The sequence below is a fragment of the Carex rostrata genome, chromosome 2 (assembly GCF_964058835.1).
Source record: "Carex rostrata chromosome 2, lpCarRost1.2, whole genome shotgun sequence".
In the NCBI taxonomy this organism is placed as follows: domain Eukaryota; kingdom Viridiplantae; phylum Streptophyta; class Magnoliopsida; order Poales; family Cyperaceae; genus Carex; species Carex rostrata.
The window spans coordinates 7,313,282-7,322,049 of record NC_135919.1 but is presented as its reverse complement, the minus strand read 5'-3'; the positions used below and the strand labels follow the sequence as shown (position 1 = coordinate 7,322,049).

At 35.9% G+C, this 8,768-nt stretch overlaps 1 pseudogene; it reads left to right on the top strand.

The window, feature by feature from the left end:
- The first annotated feature begins 1,704 nt into the window (after positions 1-1,704).
- Positions 1,705-3,003, top strand: LOC144547443 (protein PHLOEM PROTEIN 2-LIKE A10 pseudogene; annotated as a pseudogene).
- Positions 3,004-8,768: the final 5,765 nt, after the last annotated feature.

Genomic DNA, 8,768 nt, shown 5'->3' with positions numbered 1-8,768 from the left:
AATTTTATTTTCAAGTACATTTTTATATGGAAATTATGTCTAACAGTTTGAACTTTAAGTAGAGATATAGAGATCTAAAACACGCATGGATCGATTCATAATATGCATATTACCATAGTCTCACTATGGTTAAAATTAATATTCATGGAAAAATGGTAAGTTTTCTTGATATAATAAATTAAATGTGGTTATAATTAAGCAAAAATATTGAATATGTATATATTTGTTGTAAATGCCTAATTATGGGTTTTGTTTTCCGTAAAACTGGATGTATAGCTTATGCAATACGCCAAAAGCTCTAATAAATATTTGTGCAAATATTACATAATATTTAGTGTGTAACTGTCAATTTTAATAATTTAATTAATCACTCGAAATGACCGCCAAATTAATCGATAATATGAAGCATGCATTTAAATTTCTGCAAAAAAATTATATTTCTTCGTTTTTCTATTATTATTATTATTATTATTATTTTTTCCATTGCTTATGCATAAACTTTTGAAGTTATTGGAAATAATAATTAATTGACCTAGAATTATCTAGAAAATCATTTCTGAAAAGTAACTTACCCGGAATATATCAAAATAAATAAAATAAAAAATAATGAAGAATCAGGGAATTAAAATTGAAAACAAAGGCCAATACAATCTCAGATTTGTTTTCCTGTCAAGCTGTCGGTAAGATACATCTTATTTTTTTAATTAAGAAAAATATCATATTGTGCTTGACAATTTTACTTTATTTTATTTTCTTATCTTAATTAAATTTTATAATAGAGATCAAATGGAACCAGGGATCCGCAAACCATTCTATTAGTAGTCTGACTTGTTTTAATTCAAAATGGTCGGATCTTCTCCAGTTTGATAGAAATGGATACAAAATCCCTTCCTTGTTATATTCTTCTATGAACTGAATATTTTTAATATGGATATCTCAATTTTTATGGCAATTGGAGAGAAGTTGATCCAGTGGAGAAGAGTCTTGCGTTACAACACTTTCCAGTGGGTCCCGCATTTCAAGGATCCAGCAAAGCCTCTAATTTTCAAATAAAAATTAAAAAAACAATTGAAATCAGACGAATTATTTCAGCTTTTTTTTTTTTGCATCCACATGTCAGTGAAAGTCTGAGAAAAATAAAAGTGTAGTTAATGTTTGCACAAACTAATTATATTTAAGATATTTCTCTCCCTTGTCTTGTCTTCGCACGTCCCGTTTTATAGCTTTTTAATACTATCTTAGAATTGAATTTACATATTTCCCCCCTTATAATAATAATTATAATTATTTTAAAAACTAAGCTTATTTGCATATTTTTGTAGGTAACAAAAGTTTCAATTCCTTAAAAAAATATAAATATTTTGGGGTAATCAAGGGCCTTATTCATCATAGTAATTTTATATCTCAGTTTAATAATATTATAACAGGAAACTGATATGTTCAGAAAGGTTTAATTTGTCAACCTAATGTGAGAGGAACTTAAATGAGTTTAAACTTGGTGCATAAGCAACAAAATTAATTGTTGATTAGTTCAAAATGGAAGGACTATAACGAATAAGCGACCTCTTCGTTCCTTGAAGGTGCAAAACCTCTGGCGTTTAATTATTTCCTCTCTATAAATCATATGTTCATGCCACATTCTTATCTCTCTTAAACCAAATCTTGCCATAAGCCCCAAAAGGAAATTTTGAATCCAAATTAAATATGGCCTTGGTGCGTCAGCACATTTCTCCCATGGATGTTGCCCTTGACCTCCAATTGTTGAAGATGAACCCTATCAACATGGCGGTTGACTTTTCGCGACATCAGAGTCAATGGATGATAACTGTTTCCAAAATGTCTCTCGATGCCGCCATCTCCTTCTCCCGGAGGCACCGAAGGTGGTTTGTTGTTGGTGGGTTCATGGCAGCTGGTTACGGTGCATACAAGGTTCTTACTCTACCGGTTGTAGCACGAAAAGCGAAACGCATCTCAAAGCTTGTAGAAGCTTTGATCCTGTTGGCTAACGCCATGTCAACATCAGCCGACTCGATCATTCTCATCTCGTCAGATCTCAACCATTTTTTGATGTCTGACACGGATGAAGTGCCAAAGTCGCTACGCCAACTATCGAAAATTTCAGCTTCAAAAGACTTTTTGAATGGTCTTTCCAAGGCAACAGAAGCTTTAACCAAAGGTGTAATTAAAGGCGTTACAAGTACGATTACTTCGGCAACAACCTCATCTGCTGTAAGTGCATTGACCGACCCCAACTCGAAGCCGTTCTTAGAGCAACTTTTTGAGAAAATCACGACAACAGCCGGTGCCGGATTTGTATCAGTTGTGGTTGGGTCTTTTGCAAGAAATCTTGTAATTGCCTATTATTCGGTGAAAGGAGGCCAAGGCATCGAAGGATGGGTCTCAGCATTCTGTAGTGACAAAGGTAAGGAGCTCGTTGCGCATTGCATTCAAGTGTTTGTGAGTAGTGCAGTGAAGGTGTACCTCAATAAAAGTCTTGCCTCGAACACGTGTGACCAAATTATTTTTAGCTTAACACATCCAAAGAACGAGGGAAAGGTGAAGGATTTGATTGTAACAGTTTGCAATGGCGCGGTAGAAACTCTAGTTAAGACCTCGCATAAGCTCATTATTACGAGCGGGAATAATAGTATGGGCAATACGAGCATAAAGGCTGAGATTAGTCAACCAGGTGCAACTACTGTCTCACAACCAGATTCTAACGGCAGTACCAACAGATCAGGGTCAATCATGTCGAATAGAAGACTCATGTTAGATGTTACGGGACGAGTCACGGCTGAAATGGTGAAGTCTTTCCTCGATTTCTTATTGAAAAAGATAACCGATGGGGCAAAGAGTGGTTACGGAACCGTGAAAGATGAGGTGCTAGAGAAGGGAATGGAAATGATGAAGTATCTCAGTACAAAAACAATGGCCATTGTTGCCCTTTGTATTGCATTATGCATGCAACTATCAATCGGAACGAGGCTCCTACCGGCACCTTAATTGAGGTTTGGATTTGTTTGTTTTAGGTTTTCATTGCTGTTGTAAGCAAGCAGTTTTCTAATGTTATGGATTTGATTATTAATTAATCCAAAATTGAAAAATGTTGGGGCCATTGCTGAGAAATTGAGGAAGTTCAATGTATTTGGATATGCAATTTTGCCAAAGAATGGTCCCAATTAACAAACAGTTTGTCATTTTTTCATAAAAAAAAAGGATGTTACATATTGAATGGTAGATTTTGGTTGCCATAAATGGATGTAATTCATAAGAGTGGGTGTATTGAGTAATGTTAATTCTTAAAATTTCTTTATGTAATATGAAAATCGCTTTGAAAAACAGGCCCAAATTATGTTGCTTTTTTTTTTTTTGTAAAACAAAATTATGCATTGAAATATGTATCTCTTGAATTAATGTCTGTTAATTGATAGATGATAGATCATCCAAGTTGCTAAGGTTAGATTAGGGTTTTTCAACACAAGGGCTGAATTCATTTCGGTATAGAATAGAAAGACTAGGCCCAAATTGGAATGAGAAATTATAGATTGGGCCTCAGAAAGCCTATTTCGTTTTATTTCTGTAACAAACATTGCTAGGTCAGTGCAATGTTTTCTGTTAAAACCACAATTTTAGGAGGCCCGGATCCCTAAAGGAACTCAAAATTTGAGTTTGGATTCGAACTATCTGATCAGAATTCAGGCTAATTCGGTTCGAAGTATAATTTATGAGTCCTTTTAAAGATTCATGTAGATTTTGATCGAACAATGAGGATCTAAACTCAAACATTGAGTTATTTTCAGATATCGATTGTGTTATTTTCAGATATCCGAATTCAATTTTATATCCAATTAAGACCAACGTAAAATTCACCGTGAAATAATGGATTCCAAAATATGTGCGAAAATGGAGGTCATGTTTGATTGTGGAGGAGTAGAAAGTAAAGTGACTCTATTTATTTTAGGCGAATTAATTTTTTTTCTACACTTATTTTGTTTATGGAATCAAATGTCATAGATATAGATTTATTTTTCAACATCATATTCTTCTAAGAAAAAATTAGCCGTAAAACACGAATAAAATGGAGCAGTCCTATTTAAACTGAAGTATAAGAAATCAAATCAATTTTGCGAAACACAGTCAACTATAATATCCAACTAGTTCAAATAAATTAAATTGATATGTGTTTTTCAAGTTGTTCATAATCTAAAATGTATCACGAGTCAATCCTTGTGTCAAATAACAACAAATAGGCATGTCTTATTCATCTCTAAACAGATGCATGCATATTCTTATCGAACTGATAAGGGCCAGCTCTAGCCCATAACATACAACAATACAAGGGTACCACTATTAAGACAGCCCATTGTAACTGAACCACTATTGCAACCTTTCTTTGGATCAAAGAAGCACTAGAAATTCTTTTCTTTTTTTTAAGGTCCACGACAAAGTGTTGCTAACGATATATTAATTAAGAAAAAAGTCCAAATATTTACAATCAAATCGCTTGCAATCCAACACTTATGCTAAAAACATAAAACAGCTCTAACTATAAAAGATTGACTCTAGGAGTATGCAGTACTTCCCCGCGAAACCCCCTCTAACTCGAGGTTTATGCAAGTTGTATCCAAGAGATGATTTCCAATGCCGTATCATTAATTAACTGGTACACCGGACGTCTTTTGTTAGAAAAGAATCTTCTATTCCTTTCTCTCCACAATCCCCATGCTCTTGCTGTCTAGGTCGCGTTCCATATTTTCTTAGCCCTTGGTGTCAAGGATAGTTGACCTTATGTCCAGGCCTTTTTATGCTTCTTGCCCTGCAATTTAGGAGGTTGAAGTGGGCTGTGATCCCTCTCCAGAAGTTCCTTGCGTATACACACTCCCACATAATGTGATCTCTCGTTTCTGTGATGTTCAAACGACAGAGTTCACATTTTGGTTGTATCGTGCACTCCCTTACCCGTAGGACTTCCTGCGTTAGGATCTTATCTTCTAGCATTAACCACATGAAGATCTTGACCTTCATCAGTGCCGGTAGCTTCCATAGAATGGCCTGGTATTCACTTAGGACTCCTGTGTGATGCATCAGACGGTAGGCCGAGGCACATGTGAAGCCTCCTGTGGTTGTCTAGTTCCATCTAAGCCGCTCGTCAAAGTGCACTGAGATCTTGAAAAAATGTAACAATGAGGCCAAGTCATTGAAAAAAGGTAACAATGAGGCCAATGAGGCAAAGTCGTTGAAAAAAGGTAACAATGAGGCCAAGTAGTTCCATCTAAGCCGCTCGTCAAAGTGCACCGAACTCCTAGTTATGCCATGCAATCTACTTATTGTTGCGGGCCAGATGCCTTATGAGTTATCCTCAATTGCCTAGATCCATTTTAGGAGTAGAGCATCATTTTGCTGCCTCAGTTTACCAATCCCCAATCCGCCATTGGCTTTGAGTGCGCACACTCTTTCCCAGTTTACCAAGCAGTTTATACCCTTACATGTTGTGTTGTCCTTCCAAAGAAAGTTCTTGCACATTTGGTCTATGTGCTTGATTACTCCTACCGGTAGCCTTAGAGCATGCATGTAGTGCAATGGCATGGCAGACATGACTGCATTGATTAAGGTTATCATTCCTCCTTATGAGAGGAAATTTGAGGTGCATCCTTCCATCCTAACTCGTATCGCATCGAGCATCGGTTGGTAGTGAATTTTGTTTGGTTTATTTACCGAGAGGGGCAGGCCGAGGTACTTGATTGGTAGCAACAAGGGGGGGCGGAGGATATGATGTTTTGTATTACCTGCACTCGGTTTGGGGGTATTTCTATTGGTACAAAAGGAGGCACTAGAAATTCATATCACCCAAGGTAAACAGAAATACATAATATTTTTGTTTGGATCCAGACAGTTCGATTAGAATCTACACGATTATTAAAAGACCTCCGTGCAGTCTATCTCTCACCAAGTTGGTATAGATTCAAATCAAACGGTCCAAATCTAAAGAGAAATAATTTGTTGCCTCATAGAATATGAACTCTTTGAGCTCCCCTGCTCTAATTATAAACATTTTTCCAAAAAAAAAAATTACCTGGGCTGCTGATGACTCTAAATGAGTACTACTAACTTTGAGTATATATAAATATATACTTAGTTACCCTAATACTACTCTGTCGGATTACAAGCGCATAATCTTACCTTGTAGTAGTGTCGAGTGTCAATCCACAGGGATAGATCTTAAGTTATTTAACAACGTGATACTAGTCTAGGTTCTTCGAGTTTGTTTGTAGCGTGTATACTTAATAAAAAAAATAAATAAAAGGTATAGGGTGATTTTACAGTTTACTCTGGCAAAGGTTTAGGTTGAGATGCTAATTATTGTAAGCCAAGAATAGGGAGCCTCTAGGGTTTTAGATGAAATCCTTCTAATTATCGCAATACATATTTATGGTACTCATGTCTATCTGTATACGGCCTTCTGTCACTGCCGCATACGGACCCATATACAGTACTATTATCACATATGGTATAGACCATCCCGCAGACAGAGCCGCATACTGGTACTATTATTCCCTGCGAATGCCAAGGTTACGTATTTGAAAGGTTATCCAACTCTAAGGTCGGCTTGTGGGGGACAATTCAGATTATAACATGATGTAATATAATTAAACCACTTAACTAATTTAATTAATCACATTCCCCTATTACTTGCTAAGTATTAACCCTAAATCCTACTTATTACAAGTAATAAATAAATTTCTAATTATAATTCGAGATGCTGTCTAATCTATATCCTGCCAAGGGAGCCTACTGGGTTCTAACCCTAGTATTTAAACCACTGTCAATCCTTGTTAGCCGAAGTGCTCGGTATTTACTCGTATACATCTGTTACTATATACGATAGCCTTACACCTATAGGTATGTGGAGGACATTGGCATATAGTAGACATAACTATATATGCAAGGACATATTTCAATAACATTCAAAGGATAACAAAATCTCAAATAGACATAAAAGAAAAATAAATATAATAATGAGATAATATATAATTTATTACATCCAAACCCTAGAGAGAAGAAGCTTAGCTACTTAAAGCCATGACAAAATAAAAGAAATTAAATAAGAAAGACATAACCTAAAATCTAGAGAAACCTCTTCCTTAGATGACGCCTTCTTTTTCCGCCTTGGACTTCGAGAGCTTTCCCTTTTCCAACTCCATAAATTACACACAATATTCTACTCTAAACTATGGACTTACACAACTAAAACATGCACCATTCTTCCTATTACATGAGGGGTTTATATAGTAATCCTAAGGCGTGTAGTCATGGAGAATTATAGCCTTTCATGCCATATTTGGAGGCTCTAAACATAGATCTCTTCGCAAAAATGGAGCGCTGAAAGTAGACTTCCAATCATAGCAAGGCCTGCCACATCTGTAGGTTCGTCCTTCTAGAAGGTTGCTGCTCAATGGCCGAGATTTCATCCAAACTAGACAGTCCACGGATTGGATCTTTATGCCCATGTGGTATTGACTTTTATCCGCATACGGTATAAGTTATACCGTACGACACTGTACTTAGCCGAATTTCAGTGAATTTCACCATGTTGCATGTTGTGCACTTCGTGTTATGTGTTTGCATACTTCATGTGATGCCCTATTTTGACGCTTTCTTCATAATTGACCTAAATATGACATTTTTGCACCTTTTTCGGCTAAATTCGCAACTTTCTCCAAAACCTGCCAAAATAGTCTAAAAACACATTTGCAGTGAATAATTCAAAAAAATGGATACTTTGCATACGCTTCTTCACCATTTTCTGTACTAAAAAGTAATGATTTTCGCTATATAAATTGGCGTTATTAGCTGCACTTGTGATTATGTATAAAATTATGATCTAAAGTTCGAATAGACGTCATCAAGGTACCATCCTCACACTAATCAGTATACTAAGGTTGTGCTCCAGAACCGGAGATTGTAGAGGAAGGGGAAGAGATAGGGAGGAAAAGAAACGAGTAAATTATTTTTTTCTTCGAACAGTAAATTCTACATCCCAATTCGGATGACAAATTTCGTCAAAAAAATCAACATGACGCTCCTCTCTCCTCTCCTCCAAACGGTAATTATTTCCCTCCACTCCCTCTCCATTTCTCCTTTTATGGAACAGATCAACGGCGTGGATAGACTGTTGTTGTACGAATTTTCCCTTAATTCCTTCGTTACTTTTAATGGAGTTTTCCCCCTCTCTAGAGCACGTTCTAAAGGCAACCTGATTTTAGCACCAATATTTCATATAAGTTCTCCTCCATTTGTCGGTAGATATATCTATAAGGCAACTTAGTGTATCAGTTTTAATGGTTTGAATTCGTTGTTTGAAGAAGTCAGTTCCATAGTTCATAGATGAATAGCTACTATTTGAGAATGATGCTAACTCAAAGTTATTCAGAATAGCTAAAAAGTTATTTGGATGCGTTCTTTGGAATAGCTACTGAGAATAGCTACTATTGAAGAAACCATTCACACTATTCCAAGTATTTGTTGAGTTAGCGGAACAAGGCTATTCTGGTTGTTTGGAATAGCGTTTGATGTTGTTTGGATGGACTCTAGAATAGAATAGCACTGCTATTCTAAGAATAGCGCTATTCTCAGTGCATCCAAACATACCATTATTAATTATTAATTTCAGATTTTTATCTTATAAATCTAAATAGTAGCTGAAGTAGCAAGTTATGAGGATAATTCCTGTAAAACTTTAAATTGACTTCAATAGAGATAATCTGATA